The following is an 18,537-nucleotide window of genomic DNA, read 5'->3' as shown; positions in this document are numbered from 1 at the left end:
TTCTGCTCTATCATTTCCTTTTTCCTTTCATGAATGTGTCCAAATGCCAATTTGAGCCATGTTCCTAAGAAATAAACTAACAGACATCAGTATATAGAAAATGAAAACTAGTCATTATGCCCTCTGGCTACAAAATATTCACAATTAAAGAGGAAGCATAGGCCAGGCACGGTGACTCACGCCTGTAATCCCAAAACTTTACGAGGCTGAGGCTGGTGGATCACCTGAGGTCAGGAGTTTGAGATCAGCCTGGCGAACATGGTGAAAACCTGTCTCTACTAAGAATACAAAAATTAGCCGGGTGTGGTGGGGCGTGCCTGTAATCCCAGCTACTTGGGAAGCCGAGGCAAGAGAATCGCTTGAACCCAGGAGGCGAAAGTTGCAGTGAGCCCAGATCGCACCATTGCACTCCAGCCTGGGTGACAGAGCGAGACTCCGTCTCAAAAAAAAAAAAAGAGGAAGCATACTGAGAAGCCATATATAAAATGTAGACCATTCAGCCTCTACTTGGGACATCAACCCAGCCACCAGCCAGGCCCATTTCCAATGTTCAATCTTGCTAGCAATGAACACTTGTTGAGTACCAGCTAGTCAAGTTACCATGCTACTGAGACAGTATGTGGTTCTTTCATCTGCATCTTCCTGGTAAAGAATTCTCACTTTTTAAAATACCATTCCCAGCTGGGCACAGTGGTTCACACTTGTAATCTCAACATTTTGGAAGGCTGAAGTAGGAGGATTGCTTGAGCCTCGGAGGTCAAGGCTACAATGAGCCAAGATTGTGCCAGTGCACTACAGCCTAGGTAACAGAGTGAGACTCTGTCTCAGAAAAAAGGAAGGAAGGAAGGAAGGAAGGAAGGAAGGAAGGAAGGAAGGAAGGAAGGAAGGACAAAAGAAGAAATTTTAAAAATAAAACATAAAATAGGCCAGGCGCGGTGGCTCACGCCTGTAATCTTAGCAATTTGAGAGACCGAGGCAGGCAGATTACTTGAAGTCAGGAGTTCCAGACTAGCCTGGCCAACATGGTGAAATCCCATCTGTACTAAAAATACAAAAAAATTACCTGGGTTTGGTGGTGGGTGCCTGTAATCCCAGCTACTTTGGAGGCTGAGGCAGGAGAATCACTTGAACCCAGGAGGTAGAGGTTGCAGTGAGCTGAGATCGCACCACTGCACTCTAGCCTGGGGAACAGAGTAAGACTCCTTCTCAAACATAAATAAAACAATAAAATAAAATAATACAGTAAATGCCATTCCCCACTCCTCAATCTCAGGTGTGTTTTCCTTCAAGAGCAACAGAATCATTGAAAGAAAGGAGGCTTTAGAGTGAAGCAGCCTGCTTTTCACTTAGATTCTCCCACCTGTAAGGTTTTTATTCCCCGCTCCTGATGTTTCTTTGTTATCTGGAGACCTCACTTAGTGTAACACTCCTGGCTTCTTCACTCCCTTACCACTCTGCCTCAGGAAATGAGGAGCCGGTTATTTGGTTGGTACATTTGAGAAGAGTCAGTAGGGCTTGCAGAGCCCAGCCCTTGCCATACTCTCCTTGCTTGAGGAATGGCCACAATAAAGCAGATGTTAGGCCGGGCGTAGTGGCTAACACCTGTAATCCCAGCGGCCACTTTGGGAGGCCGAGGCAGGAGGATCAGCTGAGGTCAGGAGTTCGAGACCAGCCTGGCCAACACGGCGAAACTCTCTATTAAAAACATAAAAATTAGCATGGTAGCGCGTGCCTGTAGTTCCAGCTACTCAGGAGGCTGAGGCAGAAGAATCACTTGAACCTGGGAGGTGGAGGTTGCAGTGAGCCAAAATTGTGCCATGGCATTCCAGCCTGGGAAACAGAGTGAGAGTCTGTCACAAAAAAAAAGAAAAAGAAAAAGAATAAAAAGCAGATGTTCATATCTTCTCTTCCACACTCGAAGTTTTACAAGGGGAGGCCCCCACAGGAGGAAGCATGTGTCATCTGGCTGGGATTGATGGATAAGTCTGACTATTTCTGAGATACAGAATTAGGAAGCTCACAGTTGTTGCAATCGTAAGCCTTATTATCCCTCCCAGCCTTAATCAGTAGTAAGTACTGTATGGTGTTTTGATCTCCATCTGTCCTATTCCTTGTCTTTCTCTTAAGTGGCTTAGAACTCAAGACGCCTTTTTAACCATGTTGACCTCGGATAGTTATTTTGCAATAGCTACCATTTCCACACATATTTGTCAAGTTTTTGTGCATCTTCTGGTTCCTCTTCTGGAGTTTATCATTATTTTATCAACCTGGCAAGGTTGGGAATATATAAAGTGTCTAGCACAAGGCTTGGCATTCAATTAAAATTTATCTTTTCTATTATTTTAATTTAGTGATCACTCCATTATCCTAGTTTTTTCTTCCCTTTAGTTCCCTCCAATAAGTTTTCTTCTATCTCCCCTCACTGTCTTCAACACTTTCTTATTAAATGTTTCTGTCTCCAGATATTGCTCTAAGTTAATGGTTTTTAAAGTGTGGTCCCAGAACCAGCAGCATTAGCATTTTCTGAGAACTTAGAAATGGAAATTCTTGGCCAGGCATTGTAACTTATGCCTGTAATCTCAGCACTTTGGGAGGCCGACGTGAGAAGATCACTTGAACTCAGGAGTTTGAGATCAGGCTGGACAACATAGTGAGATCCCATCTCATATTAAAAAAAAAAAAAGAAATGGAAATTCTCAGGCCCCACCCCAGATCTACTGCATCAGAAACTTTGGGAGTGGAACCAGCAATTTGTGGTTTAAAAAGTCCTCCAGGTGATTCTGATGCATGTTCAAGTGTGAGAGCCAGAGACCTAAATCATTCCATTTCTGTTCAGATTCATGGCTTGTCTCTGCCCCTTAAATTATCTTTTCATGACTTAGTCTCTTCTATGATTACTAACCATTTTGTTTGGTAACATTATCAATTGTTTCATAACTCAAAACCCTACTATCCCCATCTCCATCCAAAACTGGCTGCTGGCTGGGCTCACATCTGTAATCCTTTAGTTTGTTTTTTGAGACGGAGTCTTGATCTGTCACTCAGGAGGGAGTGCAATCTCATGATCTTGGCTCACTGCAACCTTCGCCTCCAGGGTTCAAGTGATTCTCCTGCCTCAGCCTCCCGAGTAGCCTCCCGAGTAGTACAGGCATCCACCACCACACCCGGCTAATTTTTGTATTTTTAGTAGAGATGAGCTTTTGACATGTTGGCCAGGCTTGTCTCGAACTCCTGACCTCAAGTGATCCACCCTCCTCCACCTCCCAAAATGCTGGAAATACAGGTGTGAACCACCATGTCTGGCCTCACATCTGTAATTCTAACACTTTGGGAGGCAAAGGCAAGTGAGTCACTTGAGCCTAAGAGTTTGAGATGAGCCTGGGCGATATAGGGGCGAGACTCTGTCTATACCAAAAAAAAAAAAAAAAAAAAAAAAGCCAGGCGTGGTGGTACCTGTCTGTGGTCTCAGCTGCTTGGGAGCCTGAGATGGGAGGACTGCTTGAGTCAGGAGGTTGGGCCTGCAGTAAGCCATGATCATACCGTTGCACTGCAGCCTGGGTAACAGAGCAAGACCCTGTCTCATAAAACAAACAAACGGAAAAACAAAACAGGTTGCTATTTGGCCCTGAAATAATTTTAAATTAGGATCTACACATCTCTTTTGTGCAGATTTTTGTCACTTCCTAATTATGATATCTGATTAATTGAAAATTCGGACAACTTAGTTTGTTTTAATTTAGTTTACCAGGTGTTCATTTTCACTGCCATTGTATATATAACACAAATCACTCACAAATCTATAAATCTTTGCTCTGTGTTTTGTTTTGAATGGGTAAATAGAAAATCTCCTATCACAGGACAGTATAGGTAGCACTGAAAAAAATTGGTTTTCCCAGCACTGATTCCCTAACAACTTGAAAAGCATCAAGCAATTCAATTATCCTAAAATTGTCATCCAATTTGTTTCAGTGCGGGAGAGCTAGTATGCTTATGTCATGAAGACCAGGAAATTAGCTGCTTTCTGGAATAAGTGAATTTTTTCCTTCCCATCTTTGCCATATCTCTGAAATAAATATTTAAAGACAGTAGGGATTGGAAGGATTGGGGCAAGGGGAAGGAAAAGGAGAGGTGAAATGGGATCTGAGAGAACAAAGATGTTTTTCATTTCAAATGACTCCAAAATATCAGTAGTTATTCAATGTGCTGAATGTACTCTTCCATGATACTACAGTAAATGTTTGCTTATACCTAGGTAGTTCAAATAATTGAATACTTCATGTATTTATTGACTTCCCTTCCAACATTCCCCAAATGTTTACACAAATTAATTTTCAATCAATAAAATGTGTAGACATTCATGATTCTGCTATAAATTAATATTAATGTGTAACATTTTGGGGAAGTGTCACTCTTATGCCATTCACTATGAGGCATTTTTTAGGGTAGCAAGTCATTCACTTAAATTGTAATGAAAGCATTTAGTTTTTATTAGTGTGTAGGAGTCTTTTTCTCAAGGGAGTATTTCACAGCTATTATTCATTCAATCTCAGTTACCCTGGGAGGGAGGGAAAGGGGACCCAGTGAGCCAAAGTCAATGAGTTGAGTCATTGTTCAGCTCCATTCCAAAGGACTACTCAGTTTCAACTAAACCCCTTAGGTTCAATTTAAGATTCCTGGCAAAGGCTTTCCTTTGTGATTTATTGCCATTGACAACAGCAGACATCGCCTGTCTGTTCTCTATTTGTCTTCCACCTGCAGGACCTTGGGAGGATCCCTGGAAGCTTCCTGAGGAGCAATAGCCTCCCAGGGTCAAGCAGACATTCCCAGAGTGGCATCTTCCGATTACTTCTGAGATCCACAGAACCCACCAGAATGGCCAGCCTTGTACCTTATGATCAATACTCTAAGATTTTAAATTTGGTGGTCGTGATGATGATCCTTTCTGATTTTATCTTCATTAATTTCTATCTTTTGTACATCCCTTCACCTTAAAGAAGTGGTACTTTGGCCTCACGGACTGGACTATGGTGGCACAATTATAGATCACGGCAGCCTCAAACTCCTGGGCTCAAGCAATTCTCCCATGTCCTGGGTCTCTAGGACTGCAGGTGCACACCACCATGCCTGGCTCTTCGTTTTTTTTTTTTTTTTTTTTTTTTTTTCTAATCCTAGCTAATCACATTCTTTTAGTTTCCCTTGCTTCACCAAGGAGTCTGGACTCCAGGTCAAGTCAAGTGATTTCTTTCCCTTTTTTTTTTTTTTTTTTTGAGACAGGATCTCTCTCTGTCACCCAGGCTGGATTGGAATGCAGCGGTATGCTATCAGGTCCCTGCAACCTCCATCTCCCAGGCTCAAGTGATTCTCATGCCTCAAGTAGCTGAAATTACAGCTGTGCACCACCACGCCCAGCTAATTTTTGTATTTTTTTTTTTTTGGTAGAGGGAGGTTTTCGCCATATTTTCCAGCCTGGTCTCGAACTCCTGGCCCTAAGTAATCTGCCCACCTCGGCCTTCCAAAGTGCTAGAGTTACTGGCATGAGCCACTGCACCTGACAGGACAAGTTATTTCAACACTGTCTTCTTGAACCCTCATTCCAACCTTTAACTTTTCTTGATGCTTCCACATTAATTACAGCCCTGATCATCTCAACTTTCTTTTCCTTCTCCACACCTAAGCATCCAGATTTCAGGGAAAGGTTACGAACGTATTTCAAATGCTTCTCCTCATCAGTCTTCATACTCTCCAGTGGGCCGTCTGCAGCTTCCTGCAGGATGGCACGCCTCATCATACTCCCGGCTCTCTTATTCTATGCAGGCGGCCTTGCCACTTACTGCCATTACACCTTTCCCGCATTCCCTCTCAAGTTTTCTTTGTATGTTCACATTTTTCCTTCATTTCGCTTCAGAGGGAGTGGTATTGCTTGCAACTTGGTCATCTTATCAATCTTTTCTCCATTTCTTTCCCTCACCTTTACTCTGCTCTGTCTCCTCTTTTCATCTCCATCTCTTGAATGCTTTTGCTAGGCCAATAAATACTCTCAGTACTATCTTATAAAAGGCAACAAACAAGTAAGCAAACAAAAGTCAATTTCCCTTGGTTTTGTAATCCCTTCAGATTATTATCTTCCTAGTTTCCTTTCCAGGGTAAACCTGTTCACTCCAGAAGCTCTTGAAAACTGGCTAATGTGCCACTGTTTCACAGAAATGGAAACGTTCTCAGAGGTAACCAATGACCTCTAACCACCGCCAAATCCAATGAACTAAAAAGGGATTCAATTTACCTGATCTCTCTGAGATGTCTGTTTTTATGTATCAGCTCATCAGGAAGTCACCCCTGGTTTGGCTTTTGGGAGCCTATCATGCTCTTCCTGTGCCTTCTCTATTCTCTCCTCTCCCAACTTCTCAGAAGACATCTCCCACCCGGTGCTTTCTCCAGACCTCTGTTCTCTAATCTCTTCCTTGACTTCGTCGATTCCCACATTTTAAACTATTGCTTTTGTGAATAGTTCCAAAATCTAAATTCTAACTGCCAATTGGACATTTCCACCTTGAATATTCTAGAGAAAAGACTGGCAACCTTTATCTATGAAGAACAGTTAGTAACTCTTTTAGGCTCTGAAGGCCCTATGGTCTCTGTCATGACACTGCTATTTGAATTTTTTTTATTTTTATTTTTTTATTGAGACAGAGTCTAGCTATGTTGCCCAGGCTGGTATCAAACTCCTGGGCTCCAGTGATCCACCTGTCTCAGCCTCCCAAAGTGCTGGGATTATAGGCGTGAGCCACTGCGCCCAGCCTGATATTTGAATTTCATATAATTTTCATGTACCACAAAATAGTCTTATCTGAATTTAAAAAAAAAATCTTTACAAATGTGAAAATCATTCTTAGCTCTTGCAAACATATGGCAGGCTGGATTTGGCCCTCAGGTGGTTTGCAGACCCCTGTTCTATAGATTCCCACAGCACTCATGCTCTTCAGCCATTTACTCCCCCTCCCTGCTGGGATTTTGCTTTCTCTTTAGGGCTATCTATCTATCTATCTATATCTATCTAGTTATTTAGAGGCAGGTTCTCACTATGTTGTCCAGGCTGGTCTTGAACTCCTATCTTCAAGCAATCTTCCCACCTTGGCTTCCCAAAGTGCTGGAATTACAGGCATGAGCCATCACACCCAGCCTCTTTTTATTTTAAAACAGAGTTGTGTTTTGTGTTATTTCCTACAGGTACAGATTTGTCTAAAGTGGACTTGGGGAAAACAAGTGTGAATACAGCATTCCCATTTTCATATAAGGATGTTGAGATTCAGCCTGGGATTTGTCAAGGAGTTAAGTCGTACTGAAGCCAGCATTGTAACTCAATTTTCTGGACTTTTCAGCACAAGACTCTAGATGGACTGCCACACAGCAGTCAATTGCCTATAATGTGTTGCTTATGTATTTCAACACAAAAAGAAATAAAATGGTTAGAAAACTCATCAAGATTCTTTTCAGATCTACATTCCATATCATCTTGCACCCCGCCTGCTACCCATGCGCTCTCTTGTCATTCTGATGCCTAGTTATGGTGCTCCTGTTTAGCTTAGTTGGGCAGCCAGGAGTGGGTAGAAGAGGGGATCCAATGTTTACTGAGACACAAAGTCTCACAGGTGTCAGTTTAAGACTACAGTAGAAAGCTTCATATGAGTAATAAAGATCTACTTAACAATTACCATACTCATTCTAGTACAGGAAGAGAGAGTTAAAGTCCATTATTACATTAAAAAATAAAAAGGTACAATGAGTTTGCTATGAGTTCCAAATATGTTAAACAAGAATGAATTATTTTCCTGTAGCCCATCTTATCCTTTTAAATGTATTTTCTCAGACCTCATTCAGAATTCTGAGTTCCATGAAGAATATCATAATATTCACTTAGTTTTTATGAGATGATCAAGGCTACAGATTCTTCTGTAACCCCTTTCCCTACATCTTAAATTTTAGGACTGTGAGAAATGAATTTATCTTGACTTCATTCGGAGCCTACATGTTTGTTTTTTAGCCATGGGCCAATTTGGCACTGTGTATTTTAACTTTCATACTTTATATTATTTTGATAATACATATTTTGATTAAATAACTTTACAAAAAAACTTAAACTTTAGATGATATTTTGCTTTGTGAGGAAAAACAAAGCAAACCGACAAATGTACAAACAAAAATATTCAGCAATTTGTAAGAAGTATGACACCAATTGTGGTGGAAATTGTGGAAATAAGAAACAAATCATGAGCGGGTATGACTTTACCCTTATTCCAATTTACACTTCTTTTTAAAAATTTTAATGATGTTAACCTTGCTTTATGCTTCATTATTTTATTACCAAGTGACCCGTGAAGGGTTTTGTTTCTTGAGAGGGCAGTTCATCACAACAGAATTTGGTCCTAATTAAAATGGGATTATCACAGGATACTAGATCCAAGAAATGTGCTTCTGAGGTGGGTATTCTGTTACTCATTTTCCTTTAATAGACATAACGAAGGCCAGAACAAATTGCCCCTTTCAAATAACAGCTCTTTGGGAAATATGTCTGGCTTTGGTAAATTTTTATGTTTGAATGGAAGATTAAATTAGCCTTATAAATTTCTTAATGTTTAAAGAAATTCATGATCAAAATGAAGTAAAATAGTTACAAATGTCTAGGTCTTTATTTTCTGAAGAAAATTACTTTTTGCTTATATATTTTGATTTTTCAGTATATTGGGGTAAAATCGTTTCCAATAGGACAACTTGTAAACTCTCTTTTGTCATAGTATTATAGAGTAAGCTAAGCTGCTGTATGAAAGAGAACCCCCAAAATTCAGTGGCTCAAAGAACAGCCAAGTTTATTGGTGTCCCAGGTAACAACCCAGGTAAGTGTCTCAGCGTGGTGGGCAGCTCTGCGCCCATCAGTCACTGGAGACCAGGCTGGCAGAGGCTCTGTCACCAACAGTCAGCTTCCAGGGTGCTCTGGCCATGGGCATTCCAGCTGGCGGAATGGGGTAAAGAGGAGTCCCTGGCCAGAGGTTTCCTCTCATGCAGATGAGGTAGAAGTTCCTCAAGTCTCCCACACTCATATTCCATTGGCAAATATCCAGTCACATGGCTACACCTCACTACAAGGGAGACTGGAAAATAAAGTCTCTCCATATGCCCAGGAAGAGGGGAAGAACAAAAATAGTGGAAAGCTGCAGTCTCCATATACTCTTTGATTATGAAAAATTATAAATAATTAGCAACATGCATTGCAAAGTCTCTGATACGGTTTGGATCTCTGTCTCCACCCAAATCTCATATTGAATTGTAATTCCCAATGTTGGGGGAGGGACCTGGTGGGAGGTGACTGGATCATGGGGGTGGATTTCCCCTTTGCTGTTTTCATGATAGTGAGTGAGTTCTCATGGGATCTGATGGTTGAAAAGTGTGTAGCACTTCCCTCTTTGCTCTCTCTCTCCTGCTCCACCATGTGAAGATTGTGTCTGCTTCGCTTTCACCTTCTGCCATGATTATAAGTTTCCCGAGGCCTCCCCAGCCATGCCTTCTGTACAGCCTGTGGAACTGTGAGTCGATTAAGCCTCTTTTCTCCAGAAATTACCTAGTCTCAGGTATGTCTTTATAGCAATGAAAACAGACTAATACAGTCTCTAAGAATGCTATACAAACACAAATAAATATAAGAAATAAAAGGTTAATTTTTTTCTATTATGAACATATTTAACAAGGTAAAAATCAAGGTAGGCCTCTCTGATTTTATGTCACCACATCAAACATATTTTTGTTACCAAACACACAGAGGAAATAGCCAACTTAAAATAAATCATGTTCTAAAAGCTGGAAATTCATTTTCTCTTTGAAACAATGTTCTAAAAATGGCCAGGTTCCAAAATTATTTCAAAAGGGCTTATTTATTTTATGTGTTACATCGGCAATGAAAAGTACTGGAAGACAATACTATACTATAGCACTCAAAACGGAAAAACTGTTAACTAGAAAAAATTTTAAAGTACTTTTTATGTGTGTGTGTGACAGGGTCTCATTTTATTGTTCAGGCTGGAGTGCATCACACAATCACAGCTCACTGCAGCCTCGATCTCCCAGGCTCAAGCAATTCTCCCACCTCAGCCTCCCCAGTAGCTGGAACTACAGGTATGCACCACCACGCCCAGCTGTTTTGTTTTGTTTTGTTTTGTTTTTATTTTTTAATTTTTGGTAGAGATGGGCTCAAGCAATCCTCCTGCCTAGGCCTCCCAAAGTGCTGGGATTACAGGTGTGAGCCACCATGCCTGGCCATAAAATACATTTTTTTTTTTTTTTTTTTTTGAGACAGAGTCTTGCTCTGTCACCAGGCTGGTGTGCAGTGGTGCGATCTCAGCTCACTGCAACCTCTGCCTTCTAGGTTCAAGTGATTCTCCCGCCTCAGCCTCCCAAGCAGCTGGGACTACAGGTGTGCGCCACCATGCCCAGCTAATTTTTGTATTTTTAGTAGAGACGGGGTTTCACCATGTTGGCCAGGATGGTCTCGATCTCTTGACCTCATGATCTGCCCACCTCGGCCTCCCAAAGTGCTGGGATTACAGGCACGAGCCACTGTGCCCGGCCAGTACATTTTTAATAAGGAAATTAAATGCAACTAGAGAAGCATATGGTAGGGAACAGGGAGTAGGAAATGAAGGCTTCAATATAAAGTAAATTCTCAAAAGCATTGTGGCAGTGGTTCTTTATTTGAACACACACCAAAATGCATGACTTTGCTATTTCTTCCTTCAAGGTTTATCACAAGCAAAATTCATATGCTTATCAGCTTTGTGTTATAGGTAGATCTGGGGAACAAAATGGGAGGGAGAAAATAATGAATGGAAGTGTAGGAGGAGAGGATTCTGTAAGGAAACAGGAAAGAGCTGGGAGGCAGCAGAAAGGAGGAAAAGGCTTCCAAGTACAAGTCTCTATGTCTACATGTGCATGTAAAGAAAGCAATGGCAGAGGAAGGACAACGTTGAGGGTTAGGGCAAGGGACAAAGACTGACATATGCGTGATCTCTTAGGGGAAAGGAGTAGAGCAATTTGGAACTGAGTTTTCCCTGGCCCAACCATCAGGAATTCAGTTAGTGTCTGCAGTGCGGGTCTCGCGCTGGGGAGGCAGTGTGCAAGTGACCATGTGTAGAGAAAGAATGTTCACGCGCTGAAAGGAATTCAGGGAGAGGCTGACCTCTATTTCATTTTTCTTTGATTGGCACAAGGAAAGTTCATGGTTTAAAATTACGACAAGGATAACATCTTAAAATGCAAACTAAAAGAATCTTCATGGCAGAGGATTCTTAAACTAGTCCAGGGCAAACAAAAAGCTACTACCTCTGCACAGGAGGACCCTGGTGAATAGGCCCAGCCTCCTTGCATCTTTTAAGTACACATTTATTTTCTTCTTTCTAGCTGTTCTATTTCAGCTCAATTTAATAGTTCCCCTACTGCTTACAACATGACTTCTGATATGCTTGATCTTGAGTAAAATGGCAATTTGGAGCAGCTCGATCTGGGAGTGAGCCCTATGTCTTAAATACAGTGGAGGGCTGTTCCCTAGGAACCTGACTGACTCCTCACAGCTCATGGACAGCAAAGCTCACCAACGGATGCTGGTTTTTCTAGCTTGACAACTGCGTGTACTATAATCAGACAGACCTGACATTTGGGTTCCTCTAAAATGGCCTTGAATTGTTTTCAAAGCAGTACTTGGTTTAACAGTGGCACAAGCAACAATAACCCATCATCATGAGTATCAAGAGCCCAGACTGTAAAGCCCAAACAGGAAACAAAGATTTCTTTAACTTCTGAAAATGACAGTCCCCTTTGAAAATAAACATAAATTGTCACATTGGCTGCAAACCATTTAATCAAATGTTTTCTGTGGTTTCAGAGAATACAAAGACAACCCCAAACATGTCAGCACAATTTCTCTCACCAATTTCTTTGATTCCAGCTTATTGCAACATTAATTATTTCTCAGCGATAAAAGTTGACAAACAAAGGATAGAAGTGGTATCAAGTTTAATGAAAACAAATGTCAGTACAGAAGGCTTTAAAAAAAATTTCTGTATTCTGTCTCAAATCTTAACTCTGACCCTAATTAGCTGTATTATCTTGGTCAGGTCACTAGAGATGTGTAGATTTGATTCCTCAACTAGAAAATGAAGGGATTGGATGATTGGATGATAGCAGCTCTAGGACCCCTTCCAGCTCAGGCTGTGATGCTATTTTTTCAGCTTAAGTTGTGCCATGACAGGAAACTTTCTTGGCAGTCTGTGGTTGCTTGGGATGCAGTATCCTGCTTCAGGCCTATGCAAATCTGTCCTGAACAGGTATCTTACAGCTGCTCTGGTCCCTCTGCTAGAGGCTGCTTAGATGGGAGTGAGTCCAGGGAAATTGGGTACCCAGCTCTACAGAGTTTTTGAAAAGCTGCCATATGACTCTTAGGTTTTCCCATACATTCTGACTACCAAGCCAACTTTACAGACAAACACAAACAGATACTCACAGTCAACACTAATAAATCCTTTGAACATTAATCTTTTGCTCAGCCCCTGCCCTGCCATGCAGTATTCTTTCAGAACAATAAAGCCAAGTCTGTACTCAGACTGTGAATAAAACATTGATTTTTTCTTTAACAATAACACATCAGAGGCCTGGTTTACCAGTATTTTTTATTATTATTTGCAGTAGTAACCTCTGAGTAAGAATATTTATCAGCAGAAGGAACCAAAACCAAAAACAAAAACAAAGAAGAGCATGAAGGAAATATTTATATTTGTCCTTCTGGGGACTAACAGCCACATCTGATGTTAACACTCATCTCAGAATCACCAGCAGAACATCGAGTCCCCTCTTTTTCTGCTCCTGAGAGGCTGAGTTTCTGGTCTCACACCAACTCCTTGTCCCACCACAAGAAAGCTTCTCACTAAAAGGCCAGGCTTCTCCCAACCTGAAACTTCTGGTTCCTGTAGACAGACTAAGGCTAATAGCTGACACGAACTGAGGCCTACTCAATCCTTCAACCATATTTTTTGGAAAATACTCATTATCATCATTCCCTTTTACACATGCAGATATTGGGGCCCAAATAGATTAAATAAACCACCACATGTCAGCACCAGCATCACCACTATAGACAGATGCTGATGCCACACAGCTCACAACTTGCCTGGAGCCATCTCTGGTCCTCTGTTCTCCTGCCCTTGAGGGTAGAGTTAGCGTAGCCAGGATGAAAAGGGATTTAAAAAGTAACAAACAGCATCTTCTAATGTCCTATTTTTCATTCCCAAATATTCTGTCTTTTAGAGAATTGTCTTGTTCAGGCTCAGGTCTCCGAAGAGAGCTCTGAAAAGTGGATTAATGTGCTTTTCATTTATCTAACAAAGACTCACTCAAGCACCTCTCATGCACAGTGAGTACTGAACTGACTATGAAAGAGAAAATAACACCCAGATGTTGTCCATACCCTAGAAGGATTATAATCCAGTGCCTAACAGCCTTTCAAACCTCTGCCACGCCTATTTACCTTCCAGTACATCTTCTCTTTGCCTTTGTAACTTTATGCTTATATTAAGAAATTTTTTACTAATTTTTAGTAAATGACTAAACGTAAATGACATTTAGCAATAGTAAAATGACTATTGCTCTTTTATAACAAAAGAGGAAAGGGGACACTGGCATGCTAATCTATCTTTGATTAATTTCAGATACTTGGATTCTAATAAATAGTGTTTTGTTGTAACCAACACTTCCCAAGGGAATATCAAGTGCTAAGATTAAAAAAAAAAAAAAAAAAAAAAAGAAGAACTGAAAAACATCTCTGCCCTGAGGAGAAGAAAAAAATTTCCTTATCTTCGTTTACTCTCTGAAACTACATGCGGCTGAATAGATTATCTACTTGTGTCTGGAATCACTGGAGTGTTGTTCAGGCTTCTTCTTCAGTTTGATAAACTATCATAACCACTATAAGCATGTGGACTTTCCAGTTTTGAGAGCCAAGGGGCAACAAGTGACAAGAGGCTATTCCTTCTTAGGGTAACAATGTTTTGTTAATTTATTTGTTATAAAGCTTTAGTGACTAATAGAGTTCACTGGATAATGACTTTTTTGGAAACCAATGCTCAGAAATTGATACATAAATTCAATACTAGGAGTGAATGCATAAAATAAAGTATAAAACAGACCACAGAATTATATTCAGTGAATATTGTGTTCCTAATGTTGATCTCTCTTCAAGACTTACCTATTTTGTTTTCTGGGTTCTTTTAGCTGTCTTTTGAGCTGCTCTTTAGGGCATTATCAGAAGGTGGAGCAGGCTTCATGTCCCATCTCCTCTTCCAAAGGCACCAATTCTAATTTGTGATTCACAGATTCAGAACGCTAAAACTAGATGCAACATTCGAGGAAATTCTGTAAGCCTTCATTATAAGAACAATACACCCCCACCTGGGAATGTAGTCCTCTTGGAATACACACAGTCTTGAGGGGGAGGCACAGGAGCCATGGAGAGGAAAAGGGGAGTCCCATTAGCCAGCCAGATCTGCCAGCCAGGGCTGAGGTTTAGCCGGGAGGCATATTTTCAGATCACCCTTCCATCTCAGAGAAGGTTCAGGAAGGCAAAGCGACTTGCTCCGGTTCACGAAGATAATTCATGAAATATCACTCACGGGATTGTTTCCTAGGATGGCCTCTTACCTGGTAAAAGAAAGAAAAGAGTAAAATGCATATAGTTATCTTAGTCATAGTCATCCATGGGTTATTTTCCCAGTTTGCTTGGAAAGAGACTTGGAAACTTACCAGTCACTCTAAAATAAAGTAGATTAACTTACTTTGCAAGGTGAACAGTCCATGGTGAGGCTTTGATGTTGTGGGACCCGCCCAATCCTCACTGACTTCTCACCCTCAGCACACTCTGGGCGCCAGGCGAAAGGAACCTGCCTAATCCAGACTCTCAATTTGCAATTCCACTCTGATCTTTTCACCTTGAGCTGGTGCCAATTCTATCAGTTATCTTTGATTATTGCATCACTCTTTAACTATCTATTGCAGTGACAGATGCAGACTTTGAAGCCAGACTTCCTGGGTTTGAATCTTAGCCCTGCCACTATCTAAGGATGAAATTGTGGGCAAATTACTTAATCTCTCTGTGCCTTGGCTTCTGAATCTACAACATAGATATAATAATAGTACCTAATTTATAAGAGTTATTATGAGGATTAAAAAAGTTAATACGTGAGCACTTAGAACAGTGCCTGGCACAGAATATACTAAAATAGAAAACTATTTGCTTTGATGAAAGTATATGTTTACCAAAGAGCCCGCAGATAACAATTATTATGATGATGATGTTATAACAATACTTATATACCCGGCACTGTACTTTACACATATTCTGATTGATCCTCACAATAACTCTGCGTGTGCCACTAATATCATCTTCCCCTTCCTGCCGCCCCCTTCTGTTTTTGCAGATAAGAAAGTCAAGGCCATTCTCTCTCCTTCTCTCTCGTCCTCCTCTCTCCTGCTCCGTCTCCCTCTCTCTCTCTTTTTTTTTTTTTTTTTTTTTTTTTTTGAGACGGAGTCTTGCTCTGTCACCCAGGCTGGAGTGTGGTAGCGCAATCTCGGCTCACCACAACCTCCGCCTCCCAGGTTCAAGCGATTCTCCTGCCTCCACCTCCCGTGTAGATGGGACTACAGGTGCCCACCACCACGCCCAGCTAACTTTTTATATTTTTAGTAGAGACAGGGTTTCACCGTGTTAGCCAGGATGGTCTCGATCTCCTGTCCTCGTGATCCACCCACGTCGGCCTCCCAAAGTGCTGGGATTACAGGCATGAGCCACTGCGCCCGGCCCCCTTTCCCTCTCTTTCTTACACTCCTACCATGTGACGGCTGGCTCCCCTTTCCTTCCACCAGAACTGGAAGCTTCCTGAGGCTCTCAGCAGATGCTAAGCAGATGCTGGCGCCACATTTCCTGTATAGACTGCAGAACTGTGATAAACCAATTAAACCTCTTTTCTTTATCAGTGCAAAAAAAGGGGGGCAGAAAATTAACACCAGAGAACTTAAACAACTTGCTCATGATCACTTGGGTAGAAAGGAGCAGAGCCAGGGTTTGAACTAAGATCTGTCTTGGTATCTTTCCAATCTCTCCAGAAAAGGGTCTTAGAGTTCTTTTTATAAATCAGTTGTCTCACTTCCCATACAGGTCAGGAAGGCTGGGCTCTCTGCAGAGACTGAAGAGCAACAGGAAGGGAAAGCTTTCTCTTGGAAGGTGGTAGGGGTGAGATGATGACCCCGTAAATGTCTTAACTAGCTCACCCCCTGCCTTCCACCATGCCACATGGTGCCCATGCAGACTGTGCTGCTGGGGGCCACCCCAGGTCCCTTGCTTAGCCAATTACAGTATCAGATGCTCTGATTCCAGCCAAAGTGGTAGCATTTCTCATTTCTGTATCAGTAGTTCTTGGAGTCATTTAATTCTACCCCAGCCTTGGAGTAAAGGGAATTTCTTTTCCTTTCCCAGAGCAAAAAAAAAAAAAAAAAAAAGGAAAAAAATATGATTTTCCTCTGTTCCTTCAGAGCCCACAGTAGCCGATATATTGCCACTCTTGCCCCACACCCACCCATCCTGTTGTCAATGTCTGAAATGGTGTCTTCAGCAGAAGGTCTGGGGCTGGTGAAGGGCCTGGGGAGGGAAGAGAAGGGGGTACTGAGGTTGTTGGAGGTATACCAAGCTCCTGTCCCACCTCTGGAGCTTCCTGTCCACCTCCTCCACTCCCTCTCTGCACCCGAAGCCTTCACCCAGCACCTCCCAGGACAACCTCTAGGCACTCCTGTGAAATTCAGGTGAATCAAGTACATGGTCTTCGTTTTTCCCAAAAAAAACCATCCGAAGTATCCTTGCTGGGTATAGCTCATCAAGCTAAATTTAGGAAGGAGGGCCAGGTCTGATAGCTCATGCCTGTAATCCCAGCACTTTGGGAGGCCGAGGCAGGTGGATCGCTTGATGCCAGGAATTCAAGATCAGCCTGAGCAACATGGCAAAACCCCTTCTCTACCAAAAATACAAAAATTAGCCACTCACAACTCAGTCTCAAAATAAATAAAAATTTAAAAATAAAATAAATGTTTAAAATTGATTTAAGAAGGGGAAGAGAATGGGAAGGATGTCTACTCTCTTCCCCCTCCCTATATTATTTAACTGTCAAACTACTAGAAAATGTCAGGGAAATTGAAGTTGAATGTTGTTATATGAAAAGTGGTGGAAAAACTGTCTGAAGAGGGACAGAGGTGACTGCAGAGGAGGCTAGGGAAGATAGCAGTCCTAGTAGGCAGCAGGTATTGGCAGAGGAAAGATAAGCAGGCAAGCGTTATTTCTAGGGCTAGTGGGAGGCAAGAAAGAAGGAGACAGGCAAGTAGGCCTCAGACATAAGCCTTAACCCAAGGCTCCTCTTGTCCCATCCCAGACTGTCTAGACCTATCCTAAATTTTCCTAACATCCTCAGTTCTTCCCCTATTGGGCACCTTGTCTCAGTCCCAGAAGCCACCACCAGCTGCCACTCCATGGCACAAAGAGTGGGTGAGGGGAGACAGGGTTCCTAAGCCCAGTTAGGAGATGTGTTCTTTCCATCTGTAGCTGTTCTTTTTTTTTTTTTTTTTTTTTCCTAGTTATATTCTTTTACAAACAAGGTCATGGATGTTGTTCGGCTGCTGCAGTACTTTCCATAGTATGCTTTGCTTGTTATAGGATTATTAGGGGTTGGTCTGCAGCTGTTAACCCATATATGAGAGTGTTCCCATGTGTAGTGAATAAGTGATGCCCTGCCCAGATCCCCTTCTTGGGGAGGTGCACATCCCTAGCTGTGGGATTAGTTGCTCTTGGCAGGTTACCCTTGTCCTTCAGGGAACAGAAGTTCCTTCCCTGGGGGTTATCACTGACCCACTGCCAGTGAGTGACTGACAATGGGGGTACAAAAGGCCAGGCTCCTTGCCTCAAGGGGACCAACTCTATGGTGCCACTCTTGCTCTAGGGTTCTGTCTTAGTCTGTTTTGTGTTGCTATAAAGGAATGCTCAAAGCTGAGTAATTTATAAAGAATGGGTAATTTATAAAGAATGTTTTGTGTTGCTACAAAGGAATGCCCAAGGCTGGGTAATTTATAAAGAGGTTTATTTGGCTCATGGTTCTGCAAACTGTACAAGAAGCGTGGCACCAGCATTTGCTGCTGGTTGGGACCTCAGGCTGCTTCCACTCATGGCCAAAGGTGAAGAGGAGCCCATGTGTACAGAGATCACATGTGAGAGAGGAAGCCAGCAGTGGGGAGTCAGTAAAGGGGTGGAGCCCATCAGGCTCTTTTTAACAATCAGCTCTCTCAGGTACTAACAGAGGAAGAACTCACTTCTTCCCACTACCCAGGGAGGGCATTCACCTGTTCATGAGAGATCTATCCCATAACCCAAACACTGCCCATTAGGCCTTACTTCCAACACTGGGGATCAAA

The sequence above is a fragment of the Pan troglodytes genome, chromosome 10 (assembly GCF_028858775.2).
Source record: "Pan troglodytes isolate AG18354 chromosome 10, NHGRI_mPanTro3-v2.0_pri, whole genome shotgun sequence".
In the NCBI taxonomy this organism is placed as follows: Eukaryota; Metazoa; Chordata; class Mammalia; order Primates; family Hominidae; genus Pan; species Pan troglodytes.
Note: the sequence above shows the minus strand (reverse complement) of the source record.